This window comes from Cynocephalus volans, chromosome 4 (genome assembly GCF_027409185.1).
Source record: "Cynocephalus volans isolate mCynVol1 chromosome 4, mCynVol1.pri, whole genome shotgun sequence".
Lineage (NCBI taxonomy): Eukaryota > Metazoa > Chordata > Mammalia > Dermoptera > Cynocephalidae > Cynocephalus > Cynocephalus volans.
The window spans coordinates 167,403,235-167,427,525 of NC_084463.1; the positions used below are offsets into that span (position 1 = coordinate 167,403,235).

General features: G+C 50.8%; 1 pseudogene; it reads right to left on the bottom strand.

The window, feature by feature from the left end:
• Positions 1-5,628: 5,628 nt before the first annotated feature.
• LOC134376725 (ATP-binding cassette sub-family C member 8-like) lies at positions 5,629-20,363 on the bottom strand (annotated as a pseudogene).
• Between the last annotated feature and the right edge of the window lie 3,928 nt (positions 20,364-24,291).

Consider the following 24,291-nt stretch of genomic DNA (forward strand, 5'->3'; position numbering starts at 1 on the left):
TTTTCAGAGGAGATTAATGTTTAGATCAGTGGACTGTGAGTGACACAGGTGACCGTCTATAATGTGGTGGGCCTCGTCCAAGCAGTTGAAGGCCTGAATTGAAGAAGACGGAGGGTCCCTGAGAAGGAAGAAATTTTATCTTCAGACTCAAGACAGTAACATCAGTTCCTGCGCTGTGAATTTTGGAATCACCAGCCTGCACAACAGCAGGAGCCAATAAATCTCTCTCTGTCTCTGTCCCTGCCCCTGTTTCTCTCTCTCTTTTTATACATATGAGGGTTCTTTAAAAAGTTCATAGAAAAATAGAATTAAGATAATATAAATCTTTGCATGAGCTTTTTGAAGTACCCTTGTGCATGTGTATATATAGATGAGTTTATATATAGGTAGGTATTGATATATAGCCATGGAGATAGAGATCTATATATATCTGTACACAAGCACAGACAGAGAGCACAGATGTACATACGGATATGGGGAGAGAGGGAGAGATCGCAGGCGATGCACACACATCCAGTCGGTGCCGCTTCTCTGGAGAGCCCCGACTAACGCGTGTACATATCAGGAAACGTGAAGCAAGTGCCCACTTGGGACCCCAGGAGGCAGCAGGACCGGAGTCGGCTGGAAGATAGAGGACGCCCCCTCCTGGCCCCACACTGGCCTCACCTGCAGCCCGGCCTGGTGACGGCTGGAAGAGCCTGGGACTTGGGGACATCCCTGGATCTACGGGCTCATTCTGTCAGCTAGTGCCTCAGTCAATCTATCAGCACATATTTGTTGAGTGCCACTGAGTGCCTGCCCCTGACCCTACACAGACAAAGCCAGGGGCCAGTGGTGACTGTGATGTTTTCACTTTGTGACTTGGTGATGTTCTGAACTGTGGGCTTACACAGCAAGGACAGTGTCTTTCTTGTAGTGCCATTTTTCCTAATTCAGTGTCACTCAAGAGGCCCTAACTTGACCTTGTTCACTTCGGTCTATGAATGAGCAGAGACGGCAGGATGCAAACACGTCCCTGAGCCTGTGCCCCTGATTATAAATGAGGCTCTCACGGATCACATTCCTCTCTCTCTGTGTCACCTCCTAGGGTTCTGCTGAGAACTAAAATCTTAAAACTGGCTTGAAGTTTTGTCCTTAGTAATAAAACGTGTCACGGCCTGATGCTTTCTTCTGGCTCCTCAGACTAATAGTTCCTCGGTCACCTCCAGGAACCTGAAGGTGGGATGAGCACCAGGACCCAAGTCTTCGCCCTTGTCACCCGGTTCCCTCTGTCAAACAGCGGAAGACGGCTTTAGTCTAGGGAGAATCACGTCTTCAGCCCTCCCCTGGTCTGCAGGCGGGAGACGTCTGCGCCCTCTGGCGGCTGAGGAAGCAAGTGCACCCACCTCCGGGCTCAGCCTCTTTTTCTAAGCATCCACCTTCCCTAGGCCTGGAAAGAAAGTTGCAGGGATATCTTTTTAACAGCAGAAAAATCTCAAGCTAGGAGATGGTCTTTTGTGATGATTTTACACTCAAACCTCTTAAGTTACACCCATTAGCTCTGTCTCCTGCACCTGACATAACCTCGCACTTAAATCCTGGCACCGTGAGGGACCTGGGTTTCACAGTCAGATCCATCCAGAACGGCTGAGATTTTCTGCAAAACGAAGTAAAATCTGCCCAGAACGCATCTCTGTGTCGGTGCTCCCATGGAAAATGGAAGATCTCTAGGTAGACATCACACTTTCGTGTGTGCATCCCAACAAGGTCCCTTCCATTTCCCCTGTGCCTCCACTAACATGTGTTACTTTTATAACTAAAAAAGTTATAAATGTGAGAATTTGAGGTTACGGTGTCTCAAAGGCATGAGGCAAAGCCAGGGGTCGAGCCCAGTCTCTTTTCCGTGCTGTAAAACCCCATTGCAGTGGTCCCCTGAATAAAGTCTGCCCTACTGTAAAGACAGAAGAAAGGGAGGAAAGAAGGAAGGAGGGGAAGGAAAGAAGGAAGGAAGACAGAAACCGAGAAACCAGATAGGAAAAAATCCAGAATCTGTGTTATTGCCCTTGAAAAAGCATCACTTTCCTGAGATACACAGGAACAGAAAAACTTGTTTGTAGGCACGAGAAATATTTCCCATTAGGCGTGCAAGTCTGTAGAAGATGACTAGAAACGCCCTCATAGTCCTGTGAGTGTGACTCTACTGCCACCTGCTCCTAGCAAGAAGTGGCTCCCCCCACCAGGGCCACGCTGGTCTCGGCACAGGCCTGCTGCACCTGTTGGGGAACGCACGCGGGCTTGCTCTGCATCCCACGGGAGCGGACCTCTCTGGATGGCTGGTCTTGCCTAGAAGCAGCGGCTGTGGCAGTGACTGGCTCTCAGGTTGAGCTAAATCTTGAATGTCTTCACTTAGGACCAAACTAGGTTAGGGCCAGCCCGTGGCTCACTCGGGAGAGTGTGGTGCTGGTGACACCAAGGCCACGGGTTCGGATCCTATACAGGGATGGCCGGTTGCTCACTTGGGAGAGCGTGGTGCTGACAACACCAAGCCAAGCGTTGAGATCCCCTTACCAGACATCTTTAAAAAAAAAAAAAAAAACTGTGTTAAGATAGAAAGTTTCAAATATGATGTGATATAAAGTTGCAGAAGTCACTTTATGGGAAGGCATTTGGGCCTCCATAACTCAGCACAGATGACGGCTGAAATTTGTCAACTGCCGAACGTGTCTCGGAGCTTCCTAAAGCCACCGTGCGGGTCCGAGGCCAGCAGGGTCGCTGAGGGGCTTTCAGAGGGAGTATGAACCCAAGTTGCATCTCCAAATCATTATTCTCACTGCGTGGTGGGAAATCTGAGGGGACAGATGCTAAGGACAACTTGCCTTGAAATCCGTTCCCTACGTTTAAGAAAATTTTTTAAATGGTGATTCTTTTGCACAAAGGAGCTGTTGCTCTGAACACACCGACTGGCCGTCCGCTGTGCGTGCACACCCACAATAGTTCAGATTGCTGTCACTTGTCAATACTGGAACGGTGCCTCAGGATCAACTAACTGTCCTTGTCATTAGAATAAACATCTGCGGTCTAACGCTGTGGCTGGACTAAGTGGCCAGTTTCCTCAATATCAAATCACCCAGATTTCAATAATTGAATACAAGCTCTAAGGTTTTAAAAAATGACATTTTGATGTGATGAGTAGATTTATAATGTTTAAAACTTGCTTTAGGCTCTGGATGCAAACTTCCGAGGAGAAGGGACTAGAAAGAAGACGTGGGAAGATGCCACCAACTTCTGCTTCTGGCCACGATGGAGGAAGAAGACAAGACCCCCCGACCAACAGCTCACACCCTGGCCACGGCCCACACAGCAGCGGCAGCCAGGACTGCCGAGGGTCTCCCTGAGACAGCACAGCCCCCACAGCCGGCCTCCTCCAGGGGTCAGACCCCGAACTGCGAGGGACCCTCAGCAGAGCCCAGGGGCCCGCGGGCTTGAGGAGAGAAGCTCAGGGAGGCCACGGCCACCAGGAGCGGGCATTCCAGAGAGGAGGCGGCCATCGCGGGAGAGCTGCAGAAAGCTGCAGAGTGGCACCTCGTCACATACCACCCATGCTGTAGGGGACTGAATTGTGTCCCCCAAAACTCACTGGAGCTTGAATTGTGCCCCCCAAGCTTTATGTATTAGAAACTTGGCCCCCACTGCAACTGTTGAGAGGGTGGGAAATCCTATTATGGCGATTGAAAGGTGTAGCCTTAAAGAGGTGATTGGATTGCAGGACCGTGCAGTAGTGAATGGATTAAAAACGGTGGTCAGGGGCGTGGTTCTGAGGGCTTTAAAAGAAAAGGAGAGTCTGTCTCTCTCTCTCTGCTCTCTCTGCTCCACCATCTTGCAGTGTGAGACCCCTGGGTCACTGTTGCCACCACCAGATGGACTTTGGACTTTCCAGCCTCAGAAACTGTAAGCAATGAATTTTGTTTTCTTTATAAATCACCCGGTTTCAAGCATTTTGTTATAAGCAACAGGAACAGACTAATACACACACCAAGAATGAAACTCGCCAAAGCAGAAGCCCTTGCAGGGCCAAGAGGTGACATGCCGAGGGCAGTGCCAGAGCCCGCCCAGGACAGGAGCACATTCGAGGTCAGCCAGCAAGGGTGGGGTCCCTGCTGGGCACCCCGGGCACGCCGGGGGAAGTTGGGCCCTCTGCTTAGCAAAACCGAATTGTCCCTGAATCGAGAGCAGTTAGAGACCCTCAGAGCGATGGACAATAAGCCACGTGCAGTCACACTGGCAGGCACGTGGCTTCCTGCCCACCAAGACACTGTTCCACACCCTTCAGAAGAAGACAAGATGCAGAGACTGAGCTCCAGTGGGCACAGGGGCATTTGTCGTGTCCCCTTATGTCCTTTGAACGTTCACGGGGCCAGTGTCGACGTCCCGCGTCATTCCCGACACCGGCCCTGCAGCCCCCCTCTCTTTTCCCCGTCGGCGTCTTCGCTGGCCTGCGGGCACCCCGGGCTCCGTGGGGACCTGTCTGCCTGTCTTCCTGCCTTCGATGCGGCGCTCCTGCCCTGCCTGTCTTTCCTCCCCCGTCTGCGCTGACCTCGATGGAACGCTCCTTGGTCTGCTTTCCTGCACAGAAGCTCTTGCATCTGACCCCTGCTCCTCCCCAGGGTCCGTGCTCAGGGCAGCAGTCTTCCCACTCGCACTAGGGTGGCCGCGTCCCAGATCTGGACGTGTCGTGTTCTCGTTTAAGTTAGTTCAGAATATTTTAAAATTTCCATTGAGACTCCCATTTTGACACATGGGTTATTTAGAAGCATGCTGCTTAATTTCCAAGTCATTGGGGATATCTTTATGTTATCAATTTCAAGTTCAAGTCTCTATGTTTGGCAACATACTTCATGTCACTTTTCCTCTTTTGCATGTGCTGAGCTTTGGTTTAGAGCCCTCGTATGATCTAACTTGGCAAACGGCCCCCGTGCGCTTGAACAGACGGCGCCCCCTCTGTGCTGGGGCAAAAGCGTCCTCAGGTCAGGTGTCTGGCCGGTGCTGTCCAGGCCTCCCGCGGTCCTCCTGCCCGCTGCCCACCTGTTCTGTCAGATACTGCGAGAGGGACGTGGACGGTCCCACGACGTCTGTGGACGTGTCCAGATCCAGTGTCTGTCTTCTGTTTTGGCCTTCCTGGGGAATTGGCCCCCTGTCACTACGGAACGTCCCTCAGTGTTCAGAGCTGTCGTGGTGTATCCGCATCCACCCCGTCTGGGTAGTAACGTCCTGGGCTTCCTGGAGGCGGCACGCAGCAGGGGTCACTTCTTCACCTGGCTGATGGTTTCCGTCTTCAACTGCTGTATTTAGATCATTCACATTTGAAGTGGTTATTGATGTGGTAGTGAGATTAAAATGCACTGTCTTGGTAGGGGTTTTATATTTGTTACATTTTTTAAATTTTTCCTCTTTTTCTGCCTTCTCCGAGTTTAATTGAGCATTATAAATCCCATTTTGTCGCTTCTATTGACTTATTTATACCTCTTTTTTTTTTAATCTCTTTTCGTGGTTGTCTCGGGGTTTACAATATACACTTTGAAATGTGCTCTTTTGTTTACGGCCAGTCTGCTCAGAATTTAGGTCTGTGGGATTTGTCCACGTCGCCGTGGGTCACAGCTCACTCTTGTCTGTCACGCAGTGTCCCGCGTACAAACGCGCCTCGGTCTGTGTGTCTGCGCCGTAGTTCATGAACATCCGAAGTGTTTCCAGTTCTCGCCTGCTAGGAATAAAGTGCTTAGAACGTTTTTGCATATAGGTTTTTGGGGTTTTTGGTTGACGTCGCCACTCGTTTCTGTTGGGAATACAACCAGAGTGGATTTGCCAGGTCACAAGGAAATAGTTTTCAAAAATGACGGTGCTAAGTCTGCCTCTTGCAGCAGTTGTGAGCGTTCCAGCCGATCCGCGTCTTTGCCGTCACCTGGTAGTTTGTCATTTTCTTTTCAGTCATTCTGACGGGTGTGTAGAGGTGTCACATCACATCTTCTGATGACAAACGAATCTCAGCAGCTTTTACGGTGTTTATTACCCACACGGCTCTCCTCTTTTGTGAAGTGTCTGTTCAGGCCCATTTTTCTGTTGGATTATCTGTCTTTTTCTTAATTATTCATAGCAGTCATCTTTATAAATCCTGATATTAGTTCTTTGTCAAATATGCGCCTGATCAATATATTCTTCAGCTCTGCTGGTTGCCTTCTTATTTTCTTAAAGGTTTCTTTATAATAACAGATTTCTTAAATGTTGACTATCCCAAATTATTATGTTGCTTTTTGTAAAAACTTGTGACATCATAAAGTTGTTCTCTTAAGTTTCAAATGAAGAAAACTTTGGTTTCAAATGAATAACCATTATTATCTTTAACCTTTCACATTTGGAAACGCAATATATCTATAATTCACTTTTCTGTATGGTGTGAGGTACGTGTCAGGGTCCTTTTTCCTTTTTACACGGGTGGCCTATTTATCCCAAACCCTTTATTGAAAGGATCCTTCTTCCCACAGTGCATCGCAGCCTCACCTTGGTTATAAATAAGGTTGTCATATGGTCCCTGGGACTTGTTACCAACCTCCCCATAGCTGTGCTGTCCAATACAGTAGCCACTAGCCACATGTGACTGTTTAAATATAAATTAGTCATACACAAATTGAACTTTAAATTCAGCTCTTTAGTCACAATACCCACATCTCGAATGCCCTATAACCACCTGTGGCAGGTATGTACCACCCTGGACAGCACAGATGAAGAACGTGCCCCATCACAGGAGCCTGTCCCGGACAGCACCACGCATGTCCTGTCCATTGGCTTGTCTGTCTTCGTCACTGCTCGATGCTGCCCTTGCACACTGGGCTTTCACATCTGGTGAAGTCAATCCCCCAGGTGTGTTCTTTGGGATTGCCACGGCTCTTCTGAGCCTTCTGAATCTCCATATAAACTTTAGAATCAGCTTATCGGTGTGGGAAATTAATCTTAACCTTCCGGGATTTTGATAGAAATAGCATTGACTCTGTCTACAAGTTTTGGAAGAATTGACATCTTTATAGTGTTGGCTTTCTAATCTGTAAGTGTCGTATTTGGCGCTATTACCTACGACTTCTTTAATTTCACCCCAAAATAAGTAGCAGTTAGTTTTATACCTAGGTAATTGATTTTTTTAATCACATGTTAATGATATATGTTAAATTTCATCTTTTATGTGATTACTGCTGATACATCAGAATACAGTTTTTATATTAATTTTGTATCCAGCTGTCTTGCTACATGAACATTAATTCTGATAGATTCCTTCGAACTTCGTGTATAAAAAAACGGCGTTATTTGTGAATGACAGCAATTTATTTCTTCCTTTCCAATTCTTATAATGTGATTTCTTTTTCTTGTCTTGTTGAAATACTGGGTCCTTTAATTTGATGTTTAATTGACCTAGCGATCAGGGGTGTTCAGGTCTTGTTCACAATTTTAGGATAAAATTTTTAATTATATCAACATTTATTTTGCTGTAAGATTTACAGATTGTAAAAATCAGATATAAGTGTTTACTCTTGTTTGTAGCTTGCTAAAATTTTATTATCCTCAACTGTGGTTGTCAACTGGCAGTGATTTTGCCATCAAGGGACATTTGGCAATATCTGGAGACATTTTTGGTTGTCAAAACTGGGAGGGGGGTTCTATTAAACATCGTGGAGTGCACAGGACAGCTCCCCCCACGGAGAATTATATAGTCCAAAATGCCAATAACGCTGAGGCAGGGAGACCTTGTAATTAAGACGCAGTGTGCCAAATAACTTTTCTGCATCGAGTGGGATGAGCATATGAATCCTCCTCTTTTTTCTGTTATTGAATAAGTTATATTGATTGGCTTTTAAATGTTAAAACACCCTCACAAGGCTTGGAATCAATGCCACTTATATTATCTTTTAAAATATTACTACATGTAATTAACTAATATTTTGTTAAGTATTTTTGTATCTATGTTCATGGCAGAGATTGGTTTAATTTTTTTTTTTTTCTTGTAGAGGGGAAAATCGAGAAGGCAGAACAGAGGGTGTCACCCTCTCCCACAATCAACCAATTTGCAACTCTTAAAAAGCAACAACAGCCAAGCTGGGGCCGCTAGACCCAGGGGAAGGGGAGGAGAGACCTATGGAGTGCACGAAGGTGGGAGAAGCTGCGATGAGAGCAAGGAAGGACCATTCCCACCATTTCGAGCCCGGACCACTTCAAGGCTGGCCCTGGTGAGCACACGGAGCAGGAGCCGGCGAAAGCCACAGCTGTGCCCTCCCGATGAGGTTTCCTGGAGGCTGCAGGGGAGAAGAGGGCTTTGGTGGCCCGCTGGCCAGCAAGACCAACAGGGTTCCCGTGGACCCACATAGGAGTGAGGGGCCACAACAAGTGAATAAAAGGAGCCACTCAGAGGCCGGTGAGTCATCGCAAGGGAAGTGTTTGGAGTGGGGGGGGTGGGGGAGACGGGCCACCGAGGGAACACTGGGGCACAGCGTGGACAGCTGATCTGTCCCCATCAGCACAAGATCACTCAGAGGAGACTGGTCAGGAATGTAGAACAGCAGAGGGTGCAGTTTGCTGAAAAGACTCAGGCCCAGACCAGAGTTTCCACACAACCCAGGTGTATCGGACCTCACAAGACCTGGAAGTGCTTACAAGGTCAACCATGAAAACCTGAGCTGCACAAAAAGCCTTCCCCAGGGAACCAGCAGCAAAGCAGCAATTCAGCCCAACCACAGGGCTCAAGTGCTGGTTCCCAAAGGAAGTTCCCCCATTTTAAAAGTAAGCAAAGGACAACAAATTAGTTCTAGTGCAGAGTTTAAGTGGTGGGGGCAGCAAATAATCTAACACAGAAAGAAAAAGCAAAAAACCCACAGACCAGAGACAAAGTTCTGATATGAACCAGTAAAGGTCTGACATCACCAAAGAACACCTACAACACCTGGAAGGACCGGAAGCCCCCCAGGCCCCCAAGTGGGGATGGAGGGAGGGCTGAGGGCCTCAGCCGCACTCCCTGACATGCACATTCAGCCCAGCAACAGGCACTGAGCTGCCTCCGGAAGCACCCTGGGCTCTCGAGCCAAGGTGGTGGGGGGCCAAGGGCCTCAGAATCCAGCTCAGCAATGACCACCGAGCCACCACCAGAAGTCCCCTGGGCTCCCCCACTGTCCGCATCCCGCCCAGCAGTGACCACCGAGCCGCTGCTGGAAGTCCCCTGGGCTCCCTGCCAGAATGAGGGGGTGCCGCGGGCCTCGACCACGGTGCTTCTTCCTCTTCCTCCCACCCTGTCCCCCTCCCCTCTCACCTCTTCCCCTCCCCTCCAACTGCTCCACAACAGCATCTTAGAATGTAAGATAATAATAACAATAAAAAATAAATAAACATTTTTTTTCCTTGTAATGGCCTTGAAGGCTTTGGAGATCTAGTTGATGATAACCTCATAAAAAATTCAGAAATCTTCCACTTTGTCTGTGCTCGGGAAAATGTACATAAAATCAGTGTTCCTCATTATTGTGGGTTTTAGAATTCACTGATGAAGCCATCTGGGCCTCAGTTGCCATGTGGGAAGATTTTAATCATGGATTCAATTTACTTTAAATAGATACAGAATTATTGAGATTTTCTATTTTCTCTTTGTTGACTTCATAGAAGCTGTGGTTTCCAAGGAGTTTGTACATTTATATAAATTGTCAAAATGTTTTCATAGTCTTCCCAGTGTTTGTAGAATCTATAATGGTACCTGTATTTTCATTCCTTATATTGGAAATTTGTGTGTTTCTATCTTTTTTCTGGATTACGATACTTACTTTTTAAAGGCATAGTTGACTTTGCAAGAAAATAAGGGAGATTGTCAGATGTCAAAATTTGTGACAAACTGACTTCATTGTGGTAAGTTCTTATGGGCTGAATTATGTCCCGTCTCTCCCAATTTATATTTGGGGTCCTAACCTCCAGTACCTCAGAATGTGGCCTTATTTAGAAATAGGTTCCTTGAAGATGTTATGTGGGCCCCTGACGCCTGGCATCCTTATGAAAAGCGGGAGTTTGGACAAGACGCACGGGGGGAGGACGCCATGCAGAGATGAAGGCAGAGATCGGGGCAATGCTTCTACAAGCCAAGGAACCCCAAGGACAGCCAGCAACCCCAGCAGCTGGACAGAGGCCTGGGATGGACCCTCCCTCGCAGCCCTGGAAGGCATCCACCAGCCGCCACCTGGATCTTGGACCTCAGTCCTCCAGAACTGTGAGAGGAGGACTTTCTGCTGTTTCATGCACCTAGTCTGTGGCGCGTTGTTACATGAGCCATAGCAAACTCACACGTCGGTTTACAATGAAGCCGGTAGCACCTAAGGGACATTGGCCAGTTCTAGCGACCGGGAGCTTCAGTGGCAGAATGGCAAGTCATGCCGTAGGACGAGAGACCACGAAGCAGGAAGCTGAGTCAAAGACTCCAGGCGAGTGCAGGCACCAGAGGGCACAGCTTCCCTGGAAGCCTGAACTGCAAAGTAAGTTTCCAGACAGTGAAGAATGTGGGTCCCATCGTACACCTGAGTGTAGAAGAAAAAGACAAGTAGTGTGACCATTATGGGGCTTAAAGAAACTTAACTTTTGTGTGGCTCAAAAAATGATTTTCTTTTTCTGAGGTCTCAGCTAGCTGAGCCAATCTCAAAAGCCCACCTGATTCTGCCACCTGTGCCCTGCCCCCAGGCCCTGACACCCTGTCCTTGCATGTAGGCAGCAGCACAGGGCTGGCTGGTTGGGGTGGACTCACTGGAGATGACAGTGGAGATGGCACAGGCCCCGAGGATGGTCATCCCCTTTCTGCAGGTCACCTCCCCCTGCATGCAGAAGATGTTCTCCCAGGCAGGCAGCCCATGCAGCTTGATGCCGCAGGGCATGTCACCGGTCTGCTTCAGTCTCTCGCTGGGATACTCCAGTATGCTCCGCTGGGCCTGGGAGAGCTCGGTGGCCACCAAGTACTGGACAGGAGCCAGCAGAATGATGACAGCTGCCCCACTGAAGACCTGACTCCGAGGTTGTGGTACAGGAGAAGCACACCCATGATGATCTGTACTGGCATAGCCCAGAGGTTTGGGCACGAGAAAAAAACCACATGAGCTGGCTGGTGCTGATGGCAGCCGGATTACAGACGTGCCCAGCAGTCACTTCCCCGTGGACAGGTTGGAGGTGGACAGGAGCGTGATTTTATTGTAAACCTTGGTCTGTATTGCTCCTCTCCAGTTAATTCTGGTTTCGATGGTGATGTAGTAGGATGCTTGAGGAAGTGTCCTCTGCAGCAGAAGGGCGAGGGACAGAGCAGGGCTAAGACATAGGCATTGGCAAGGAGTTCTTGGGATGAGACAAAGTGAACTCCCCAAAATTGTGTCCTGGCCTGGAAGGCACGGATCTCCCTCCCAAGGTGGCCCACGATCCTGAAGACTCGGAGTGGCCCAGCAAAGGCCAGCAGGTCAGCCAAGATGTGAAAGTGTTGCTGAGGACTGGGCGTCTCCAGAAGGCATGGCCAAGTGCCACCAAATGGCCCTGAACCCTGCATGCTCTGCACATCCATTGGCACCTGGGCATCACAGAAGCCACTGATAGTTGCTGAGGGCCCTCGTGGCGATGAGCCTGACAACTCACAGGCTGATAGGCTTCTTGAGGGCAGTCTTCGTGAAGGCATCTATCCACCCACCTTGGTGCAGGCGTCCACCCACCGGTCTTGGTGCAGGCGTCCACCCACCAGTCTTGGTGCAGGTGTCTATCCACCGGTCTTGGTGCAGGTGTCCACCCACCAGTCTTGGTGCAGGCATCTATCCACCAGTCTTGGTGCAGGCGTCCATCCACCGGTCTTGGTGCAGACGTCCACCCACCGGTCTTGGTGCAGGCGTCTATCCACCGGTCTTGGTGCAGGCGTCCATCCACCGGTCTTGGTGCAGGCGTCCATCCACCCATCTTGGTGCAGGCGTCCACCCACCGGTCTTGGTGCAGGCGTCCACCCACCGGTCTTGGTGCAGGCGTCTATCCACCCACCTTGGTGCAGGCGTCCACCCACCGGTCTTGGTGCAGGCGTCTATCCACCCGCCTTGGTGCAGGCGTCCATCCACCGGTCTTGGTGCAGGCGTCCATCCACCAGTCTTGGTGCAGGCGTCCATCCACCGGTCTTGGTGCAGGCGTCCACCCACCGGTCTTGGTGCAGGCGTCCATCCATCGGTCTTGGTGCAGGCGTCCACCCACCGGTCTTGGTGCAGGCGTCCACCCACCGGTCTTGGTGCAGGCGTCCACCCACCGGTCTTGGTGCAGGCGTCCACCCATCGGTCTTGGTGCAGGCGTCCACCCACCGGTCTTGGTGCAGGCGTCCATCCATCGGTCTTGGTGCAGGCGTCCACCCACCGGTCTTGGTGCAGGCGTCTATCCACCGGTCTTGGTGCAGGCGTCTATCCACCGGTCTTGGTGCAGGCGTCTATCCACCGGTCTTGGTGCAGGCGTCCACCCACCGGTCTTGGTGCAGGCGTCCATCAAGCCCTTGGACAGAAGGTTCACGAAAGGCTGCAGGAAGTGCACCCCCAGGTCCTGCAGGTCCTCGGGGGCTTCCCCTCCCTTGGCTTCTTGAAGAAGACATGTCCCCTCACCTGGATGACAGAGAGCTCCACAAGGAGCAGCATCCCATAGAGGATCACCAGCAGCCTGCAGGGCAGCAGCGCAGCTGTGAGAAGCTGATGGCATGCTGGGGGAACTTGACAGACTTGTGGTCTTGGAGGTAAAGGCCAGGGTCCCGTAGGCTGGAGGGGCCATCAGCAGCCTGTGGAAATTGAAGGTCTCAACATCGTGGTAGCAGGCCACGGAGGGGACAGCAGCCACAAGCACCATCCCAGCTGGCACATATAGGGGGAGATGGCAGGACTCGGTCACCACATCCGAAAGGACGCCCTCTGTGATCTCACGCACTGGGACAAAGAGCAGCGTGAAGGTCAGGATCCAGCACAGGTTGTGCCCAAGGACGTGCAGCCATGTGCTGTGCTGGGCGTGCACCCCGGAGCCCCTGATGAAGAGTTTGGGGAGGAGATGAGGAGCAGGAAGACACACGGCACCTCACTGGGCACGTCCACAAAGCAGCCACTGCTGAGGACACTCGGCCCACCCGACAGGCAGCCAAGGGGTCCTCGCTGCCGCAGAAGGCCGGGGCGTGGCGGCGTGGGTCAAAAATCCTGACTGAGAATGTACTTTCAGATTTTATGAGTGCATGGAATTCCAGGTTACCTGGCCAAAACAAATGCAAATTATTTCTTGAAGAATTTACTTTAAATGGGTGTCTCCAGTATCTGCACAAACATATTTCAATTGTATTTGAGCTCCCAACAACACCACAAAATAAAGAACCACCAGGTGGGGAAAAGCTCCCCTATTTTAGCACCAGCAAAAAGAAAAGAAGAGAGAGAGAGACAATATCGTATATAGAAGTAAATGAGATTTCGGAACTCTCAGGAAATTAATTAAGTATGTTTAATCTGCTATGACTGAAAAATGTGAACCTATGAAAAGTTACTAGGGAGTTTTGGGATAAAAAAATAATCTCAGAAATAAAAATTAACCAACATAACTAAATATTTAATATAAAGATTAAACGGCATATGAGATTCTGCTAGAGAAAGATTGGTGAGACTGACTGGTGATGGGAGAATTTGTCTAGAATTCATCACCAGAGAAGATCAACCAAGAGCTTAGAAATGGGGACTTCTGGGCTGGCCCCGTGGCTCACTCGGGAGAGTGCGGCGCTGGTGGCACTGAGGCCATGGGTTCGGATCCTGTATAGGGATGGCCGGTGCGCTCACTGGCTGAGTGCGGTGCAGGCGACACCAAGCCAAGGGTTAAGATCCCCTTACCAGTCAGAAAAAAAAAAGAAAAGAAATGAGGACTTCTGAGACTTGTGGAAAGACACCGACTGTCAGGTCAAGGAATCCCAAACAGTAAGTGCAGGATGAAGACAAAGGTCCCACAGCGCGCCAGTTCCCTGGAATTAAAGAGCCACAAAATGGGCAAAGAAACGGCCACAAAACCGAGAGCTACCGAGTCACCATCCGCAGTGCAATCAGTCAAAACACACAGAAATTAAAGTCCCTGGGTGTACAATGGTTTGCCAAAGAGGAGAAAACTGAAAGCGTTTGTCCCCTTGGATTTTCCTAGGGTACAAACCCAGAACACTGATTTGATAAATGGCAGGGAGACGCAGGCACTTTCCTGCCTTTCCTGCATGAACTCGGTTTCAGGAAACTGAGTCACTGATGAGGAAAAGCTCTGCGTCACAGGAGAACTCCAGCTAACACTGAAGACAAGTGATGGGATTAGAAAGCAACCTTCTGTCCACTGTCTGATTAAATGATGTGGTTGGCTCAGAACCGTGTGCGCAGAGCAGCAGACAGACTCGGACGGCAGCCACAGCGCCTCTGCCTGTGTTTCATTCCCTGGAGTATGCCGAGCCGGAAGCCCAGGGGACACAGGACAGGGGACAGGTGGCCGAAGAGAGGGCGCCGGGCTGCAGAAGCCCGTAGGCCCAGGGGCTAACTCCACTTCCAGTGGCAGAGAGGCTCTGCCCCTTTCCGAGTCCTTCCTCCTTTGGGAAAAGCCAGTGGGGGAGCGATGCCCCCACGCAGGGCCGTCGCAAGGCCGAGCGGTCACGTGTGCAGAATTGCTGGCCAGAGCCCGCACGCAGGACACTGGGGGTGAATGACAGCCTGTCATTGTGGGGGGTCTCCGCACGCCCCAAAGCACAAGACGTTGAAGAGCGCAGTCCTCCCCGGCCCCCCACTTTGGGTACTTGCACGTCTAGTGGAGACGAAAACCGGGGCGGGGGCTGCGTGGCTCCTTGAGGTAACAGAAGACGCTCATCGATGTGTTTGTTGATAGGTCTGATTGGGACAGATCGTTTAGTGCCGATGTGAGCAAAAGTCATTGGGGGCACCAGGTTTATTCTACCAGTTTAACGAGCAGTGACGCATTCTCTGGTTGACACTCCCAGGACACAAATTTTATTTTCAGCACTGTTATGAATTTTTCAGAAAGGACATTTTATGACACAAATCCGGGAAAGCCCACGAGTGCCCCCGGCAGCCTCTCTGTTGGTTTCCGTCCTTCCTTCCTTCCTTTTTTCTTTCTTTTTTTTTTTTTTCCTAAACAGAATATGTGATGTTCCATATTCATCCAAAGTGACATAACGACGTTTTTTTCCACCTTGTCATTTTCTTTCTGTCTGGTTCTGAAGTAACTGAACAGAAGACGTTTCTCAGGACTCTCTGCCACTAAGGAAGTCCCTATCAGAGGCACCATCTTCTGTCCTAATGCACGTTCCAACCAAGAATCAACTACTCTTGTGCTTGTGGTTTCTGTCTCCTCTTAGAACCACAGAGTCATTTCCTTCCTGGCTGCCCTCGGTCCTTCGCTGCAGACTGAGCTCCGGGCCTGAGCTCTGCCCTGCCGGGCTGCAGGGCTTAGCCTGGGGGCCGGGACTCACCTCCCTTCCACGCCCCGTGCCAGGGGCTGCGGTTGTCAACGTCCGTGATGTGGCTTTCTCTGAGGACTTGAGCAGGACTGATCCCCAAGTTCATTAATCCTGTGAAGTGGATGCAGTCGTGTTTTATTATTTGTACTTTGTGTTCTTTACATATTTAAAATCTGAGCAAAGAGAAGCGGAATGCAGTTCTGATTAAAGTACAGGGAGGATCTTCGGTGAAATGCACAGAAACAAAACCCACCGAGAGAAATGAATTTCCATGATGAATGTATCACCGAGAACACAGAAGAAGGTCTTTGGAGCACGTACCGGAGCTCACAATACATCACAGACTCTCCGGATCAGTGAGAAGCAGACCATCCGGCAGAGCGCCAGGCAGGACGGGGACATGCGTCTCACAGAGGAGAACCGCGAAGAAAACTGAAACGTGGCGCGTGGCAGGACGATGCGCATCGCACGGCGGCCACCCCCGCTCCACACCCACTAGGTCACCAATTCCTAGGAGTGTGGCAGTGCTGGAGTTTGTCTGGACGTGGAAGGCCTGTCCTGGCCACAGAGCCGACTGGCACAACCGGCACCCAGGCACTTTGTGGGTACACAGGAACTGACACCCTGCCCCGACAGGCAAACCCAAGCGTGGCTATGTCACCTGAAGAAACTCCCCGACACACATGCGGGGAGAGACACACAAAGTCATTCGTTGGAGCAGTTTATAAATCAGGGAAAACTGGAGGCAGCTGAACATAAAAGTCTGTCACATGGTAAGGGACACAGGACGTGTGGTAGAATTGGGTGGAATCATTCTAGCAAATAAAATGTAAAATAGAACTACGGGAGTCACTATTTTAAAAAAATTATTTTGATGCGGTTCAATGGACTGAATGTGCCCCCCAAATTCCTAGGTTGAAGCCCTAATCCCCAGTGTGACAGTATTAGGAGGTGGGGCCTTTGGGAGGTGATTAGGTCACAAGGGTGGGGACCCATAAGATGAGAGGCCAGAGAGCCCCTCTACCTCTTTCTACCACGTGGGGGACACGATGGGACAGTGGCAGTCTGCAACCGGGAAGGGGGCCCTTGCCAGAGCCCACCCTGCTGGCGCCCTAGTCTCAGACTTGAGCCTCCAGAACTGCGAGGAATTTCTGTTGTTTATGCGAAAGCTGGTTATACAAACTGGGTCACTCCTGTCACACTCAAACTAAAATTGGAGTTCAGGGCCAGGAGGAAAAAGCACTCGGGGCACACAGCACCTGCTCCAAGAAGAGTCTTCTCCAAACCCAGCTGTGAGACAGCCGCTGCGGTCCTAAAACCAGTTTTACCTACCAGGACGCTAACAGTGGCTGTCACTCACCAAGCAAAGCTGCCAGCTCCCCCAGACTTGGCTCCTGCCAGTAAGATTCCTTTCACAACCAAGGCAACATCTGTCTAATAAAACTTCCAGACTTTTCTTTGTTCTTTGGATATACTGGAGACCATCCCGGTCTCTGTGTGTGTCCTGAATTGCAGTCCTGCTTTCCCAAATAGAACGTTCTCTGAGAGATTAGTCTCTCTCTCTTTTCTTGACTTGAACATTTATAAGCCACCCAGTCTATGCTACTTTGATACTGTAACGCCAGCCAAGACACGCGATCACAGGCAAACGTAATTTGAAAGAAAATAAATGGCACAAAATATCACTCAAGAAAATATTATATCCTTCCCGCCAGAGGACCTCTGTCCTTGGTTACTTGCCCTGATACCCTGTGAATGTCCCCACATGGGAGAAGATAATCTTGTCCCTGTGCTGGTCACACATACACAATTCCATCAGCATCTTACCAAGCCGACTGCATCTACCCCCTACACACACACAGCTTCTGCTGAAATATTTTACAGCAAACATCATATCACTCTGTCCATAAATGTTTCAGCATGTATCTCTAATGGGTAAACCTTTTATTAACACAATCACAGTGTTATTATTATTCTTAATGTAATTAACAATAATTTCCTGGTGAATTTCCAGTGAATGCTCAAATTTTTCCAGTTGAATTAAGACTGATTTTTTTCGTGATGATTCAAACACTTTCTGGACACGTGTTTGGGTTGACATTGTAGACCCAGTATAAACCATAACAGTTTCCCCTGCATTTCTTTTTAAATGCCCATTCCTTGTTGAAGAAAACAAGTATGACTATTTTTCCTGTAAATTTTCCTACTTTCTGAATCTGACGGACCGCATCCTCGGTGTCACTTGAGGTGTTCCTCTGCTCTCTGGGATTTCTGTAAATCGGCAGTGAGGCCTGGAGAAGAGAAGCCATCAGAGTCAGGTTCATTTTTCGGGGACACTGGTCCCTGCTGTTCCACAAGATCTAGAGCGCTAACGTCTGCTTGTCCCACCTTTGGCTCAAGACTGATGAGCGGCTCAGAGGCCACAAGCCCCTGCCACACCTCGCCCAGTTCTTTTAGGGCTGTTGATTGTTTCTAGAAGGTTGTTTCTGTAGGCTCAGGAAACGGTCCTTTCCTTATCCTGTCACCCGTCTGCACCCATTAGCTGAAATCCTTCTGCCATCAACTACTTGGGTCCCTGAAACACAGTTCACTGAGAAAAGGCAGTTTAAAGTCTCTGCTCTTTCCTTTATCAAATTCAAAATAGTAGGTTGGGACCAGGCACCTCCACTGAGGGTGAGGCTCTGGGACCTCCACTCACTCTGCCACCACAGAGAGGTGACAACCTTTCACAAGAACTTCCCAGGACCGGGGAATAGCAGGCCTTCCTTGTCTATAGGTGGGGGGACCGAGACAGGCACCTATCTGGGTGTCCAAGCAGGTAAGGTTTGCCCCTCCAAGTATTCCCCTTAAAAGAGGAACCCCCAGGAATTAAGGCTGGTGTGGATTAAATCCCCAATGTTTCATGCAGGCTGGCAGTCACTCCTCCCTGCTGGATGGTTGGGGACCTCAGCAAGGACACTGGAAGGGGATTCCAGAAGTAGGCAGTGGGCCTGACCCATAGTCAGATGATACAGAGACCCCAAAGACCGGGTGGGGCTTGGGGGGTGCACACCCACCCACCTGCCATCTTCTCACTGGCCTGTGTCCCTTTCCTCCCGTGCTGCTCAGGGGGTGAGGTTGTGGTGGGCCGAGGTGGGGAGGGGGTGCCCTGCAGAAGCCAGAGGCGACGGTCAGCTGTGCCCAGTGACCCAGGCCCACCTCTCCTGCCCAGTAGAAGCTCTGGCTGGAGGGGTGAGGGAGCAGCGGCACTTTTTCCCTCTCCACATCACAGCCTCCCTGTGGCTCCTCTGTCGCACGCTGGGTCACTCCCTCCCCTGGGCTGAGGGTGGTCAGAGAGAGACATGGGCAGCCGGGATCCTGTGGGGGGCCCCAGAGCAGCCGCCTGCACCCCGGCCTGGGTCCAGCCCACATCTGTCTACAGGCGGTTCCTGAGGCCTCTGGATGTGGAGGCTGACGGATCCGGGGAGGGGTCCAGAATGGCTTCCGGTTGTCTGGTTGGATCCCGGCTGTTACCAAGACGGGAGAGAGAGGCCGGTGCAAGGAGACCCGATGGTCTGGGCCTGCTGAGCCGCCTGCCCGGTGTCGTGCATGTGGGATGTGGGGCCGGCCCAGGGGCGGCTCGTGGAGCCCACAACCCACGGGCCATCGCGGCGGGTGGAGAGACGAGAGGGGTCTGAGAACCGGGCGCTGGGGGAGGGGGAGAGACAGGGCCAGACACAGGAATTGTGGGACCCCTTGTTCAAAGGCAGCCAAAAAATTGCAGGGAACGCTTTTCCCTTTAAAAGTATTTCATCACTTATAAACTGTAATAAAAGCCATAGCGATGCCCAAGTCGCCGTGCGAACTTACAAACTGCAACATGTTGATAATTCTGCAGTCATCTTTTTGTGTAATATCAATAAATAATAACACTTTATTGAAAAAATATTGATAGCTTAGTTGATGATAAAGTTTTTCTGGCTCACTCCCCTACAAATTTATTTATTGTCATCAAAATGTACCTTCTTAGCAACTCCATGTTCCATCCGTGTCCCTGAGACATCTTCGTCTCTTCTGGCAAATGTAGGGTCTGACGTCATTTTTGATAACTTCTCAGAGGGCTCGTTCTGCTGCTGCAGCTGTGACTGGAGCTGTTGACCTTTTTTACAGGCTGTGATAACATTGGGATAAATTTCTGATCAATTATCTCAAAATTAAATGTTAGCACATCTAGACCTGGTGATTCTCATGGCCAAAAAAAATTGTAAAAGGATTTAATTCCTCAGACAAATCAGTTTCACGTTGAGTCTGAGTTTAATTTTGTCAATAAACTTTACTTTTTAGAATAATTTTAGATTTACAGAACGTCTTTTTTTTTCACAGAAGCTTTGTGTCCTTTTCTCTATTTTTTAAAGACTGTTTTGAAGGCAACAGGAAATTTCAAAGACAGTTCCCACGTATCCGACAGCCACTTTTTCTGTTATTAGCATTATGTTAGTATCAGTGTGGGACATTTGTCACAATTAACGAGCTAATATTGAGACATTATTATTAACCAAAGTCCATCCTTTTTTCATATTTCATTCGTATTTACCTGACTTCCCTTTCCTGTCCCAGGACCCCATCCGGGATCCCACCTGGCATTTAGTTGTCCCGTCCCCTCAGGCTCCTCTTGGCTGTGACCGTTTCTCAGACTTTCCTTGCTTTTGGTGACCCGGGTGGTCTGTGGAGGGCAGTCGGATACTTCACAGAACGCCCCTCGGTGGCGATTCGTCTGCTGTTTTCTCGCGGTCAGCCTGGGGCTGCGGGTTCGGGAGCAGGACCGCAGAGGATGCGCCTCCTTCTCACGCCCTGCAAGGGAACCTGCTACCAACATGATCACCGCGGTTGACGTTGACCTTGATCGCCCGGCCGGCCGAGGCGGTTGACATTGACCTTGATCGCCCGGCCGAGGTCGTGCTAGGCTTCGCTGCTGTCAAGACGCTTGTGCCTTTCCCTGCTTCCCCGCCGCACACCTGGGAGGGAGTTACCTGGGAGGGCTGGGCCCGCCTCCTGGAGGGTAGAGCATCTACACAGACTGTCTGCAGCTTTTCTGCACAGGAGACTTGCCCATTCTCTCCCATGTATTTATTTATTTACATCAGTTCAGGTTCATGCATATTTAGACATTTAGTTTATACTTTGGGTTAAAATCCAATACGACCTTGTTGGTTTATTTATTACCCCAACAGTTCCATCTGTGGCCTCTGGGAGGCTTCCGGTGGCCCCTATGTCTCTGTGACATGCCCCAACCGTTGTGGTGTTTTTTTCCTGTTTTCGTTTTTATGCGCTTCTTATTCTCTGGCACTACGAGGTGTTCCAGGCTCATCTGTCATGTTCGGCCTGGAGTTGGTCCCTTTCTCAAGGGATTCCTGGTCCTTTATGGGAGAGTGGTCTTAGAAACCAAGATTTGGGGGCTGGCTGTGCTCCTTGCAACTGGGGTGTCACCGCATCTAGGCCCTTTCAGCTGACAGAGTGACAGGCTGTGGGTGTCCTCACCTGCGTGCATAGCACCGTCTGAGTGTTCCTGTGTGTGTCCGTCTGTGTCTGTGAGCCTGATTCGTCACGACGATTGCAGCTCCAATCCACTCTGCAGGAATCGTTCTAACCTCCCCCACTTGCTTTTCTGTAACTTCCTACGTCCAACATGAGAAACCTGGGTTTTCCCCCGGGTGGGGTGATGCTCTGGAAAAGTCTTTCCCCTGGAGAGTGGGCCTTTGTGAGGGAGAAGGTTCTGGGCTTGTCTCTCAGTGACTAGTCTCGCCCTCCCCCACCAGAGCCACAGGGATGTTTCCCAGACCTGATGGGGTTCCTGGAGGTAAAGCCCATGAAAGTGTGGGCCCCTCAGACGGCTCCCCCAGGATTCTCTCACTCTCAGGGTAGCAGCCTCCAGCAAGAGGTCAAAATCGCCATTCAGCGTCTCTACCAGTCTGTGGCTCCCACGGCTTCTGCTCCAGGTGAGCCAACCTTGGCCACGCCTCTCCGGGCTCACCCGTCTCCCCTGATTTTGCCTTCCCAGTTTGCCCTGCAACCTCATTTCTCTAAGAGGTGCAAGAAAAGTCACTGATTTCCATTTTTTTCAGCTTCCTCTTGTCGTAGGAACAGAAGTGACGGCGTCCAAGCTCTCCGCAGGTCAGAGCTCAGAATTCGATTGTTTTCTTATTTAAAATGATTATTTTTAAGAGCAGTTATAGGTTCACAGACAAATTGGACAGAAAGTACCGAGTGCCCCGTGTACCCCCGTCCCCACACAGAGCGGCACGTGCGTCTCAGTTGGGAACCTGCACTGACACGTCATTGTCCCCCAAGGGCCGCAGTTCACAGAGGGCTTCCCTCTCGGTTCAGAATTTAATGTTAAACGTGAATTTATGGGAGGGCATATTGATGTTTCCTCTGATATTTCCCCAAAGTTATGGAGGTTGTACAAGAGGCTGAAAGTGGCTTCACGGTTCAGATGGCCCGTTCCCGCATGCCGTTCCCGCACCTTCGATTACAAATGAAAATTACTTTAAAACTGTCGTACTCGTTAACAAGCGGTTCATCCGAAGCTCCTCATGAAAGCAGAACTCTTTTTCATCAAATCTGACATTCTTCAAATCTAATTTGTATTTCTGAGCTTGTCCTGTGCGTATTTGCTTTTCAACGTTGCAGCGGTTTTCAAAACCAGAGATTCTAAAGTCCTTGGAGAATTCTAATAACTCCCTGGGGTGCCTCATCGGAATGTCCACACATACAGTTTTATTCCATAACACCTTACTGGTGCTCGGGCTGGAACGTTAACAGTTAGCAGATGTCGGGGGCAGGCTCTGGGGACAGACAGACAAGCCAGCCTCCCCCTGGGCCTGGCGCTTCCTGCACGTGGAGCCTCCTCTCTTCGTGGGCTGTGGCTGCGGAGCCATGTTGCCAACACCTCTTGGGGCCCAGGGCCCAGCTCCAGCTACCCCATGGGTGCCCTGGACTGCCCTTGGGTGGACGTGTGGCCCCGGTGCAGCTCCAGTAGTGTGCATGCCCCACTGTCCCATCGGACTTCACCTACAAAACTCAAGGTCAAGGATAAGGTCAGTAAAAGTTGCAAGTCAGTGACAGCAGGGCACTAAACCTCTGAGCACAGGACCCCATGTGGCTGTGGGGCCTGCGTTCTCACGAGCCAGCCCTGGGTGCACAAGAGCCTTCCCCCGGGGGCATGTGGCAGCAGAGCAGCAAGAAGAGCAGGAAATACCACGGAGGCCCAGCTCCTAAGGCTGGGGCAGCCCACGGAGTCTCCATGACCCTCCTCCAGTATCTCCTAAGCTGCAGGGACTAGAAGCCAAAATTTTAATTCCAGGTTCCAGGTGTGAATTTGGTCCTGCCAATTAAATACCTTTGACTGAGATCTGGAAGGCGAAGGCAGGCAGAGGGCTCTGCCCGCCTCTCTGCTGTTCCTGTTGAGGGGTGCTGTGCGGCTGGGGACCCCGCTGCGCCAGGTTGTCAGTGTTCACCTCCCTGTTTCCCAGGTGAGAGGCCCGAGTGAACCACGCCACCCACCTGTGGATGCTGAAGGGTGGCCATGGCAGAGGTGGCCTCAGCAGCTGCAGTGGCTCCCAGCCCCTGGACTGTGTCATAGCAGGTGCCAGATCAGGATCCTGTGACAACCTCGGGGGCCAGAGGTCCCCAAGGGGCCTGCCTGTGGTCCTCTGGAGCACTTCCCGGAGGTGCAGCCTATGGAGCTGCCACAGCTGTGCAAGCACCTGGCCTCTGTGTGGAGTCCGTGTGACTCACCCCATCTGTGCAGCTGTTGGTGGCTGCTGTGACTGACTGCAAGCTCACATGGGTCTCCTGGGGCTGCCATAACAAAGGACCACAGGCTGGCTGGTATAGACAGCAGCAGTGCGCTCCCTCACGGCCCTAGAGGTGGAGGCCTGAGGCCAGGCCCCTCCGCTGTCCCGTCCTGCTCTGCTGCCAGGGTCTTCACTGCAGCTTGACTTGCAGAAGCATCACCCTGACGTGAGCCCCCGGCACCACACGGCGTCCTCCGTGGGTGTGTCTGCCCGCATTCCCCACTTTACGTGGGCACCAGTCATATGGGTTAGGGTCCACCCCAGTGACCTCATACAATTTGTTGGCCTCTGTAAAGGCCCTATTTCCAAATAAGGTCACATTCTAAGGTACTGGGGGTTGGGACTCCAACGTACGAATTGGGAGGGACACGATTTGACTTCTGGTGCTGCCTTTGTGGCTTACGTTCAGCATCGAGAGACGTCTTGTTAAAATCGCGTCCTTCTGCCACAGTCTTTCCAAGAGGCCCCATGACATTCAGGACAAGACTCGGAAACTCCTGGGCTCTTCCTCTGGTTTCCTCTATGCACTGAGGCTCTTTTGATGCTTCTCTCCCGCCTGAAATGCCGCCCACCTCTTAATGCATGGACGCCCCCCTATCCTTCCACTGAAACGCTAGGGTCCCCGATGCCCCCTACTCTCCCATAGGAGGGCGGTGCCACTGCAGCTGCCCCTGCGGGTGGTCCACATGTTAGACGGGGAGCTTGGCTTTCTGCTGCACAAGGGCACAGAGCAGCAGCCATTCTGTAAATAGAGGCATGGACTATGGCGTGAGAGACGCCGAGGACAGAGAAAGTGAAACAGGCTGGGTGGGGGTGGCACAGGGAGACGACACTTCAGGGAATGAGAAGGGAGGGAGGGAAAGAACCACAGGAGGGTGAGCTCAGGGCTTGGCTATTGTCTTTATTTAGAGGGTCTGGAGCTGGATCGTGCTATGCAGAGAGCCAGAG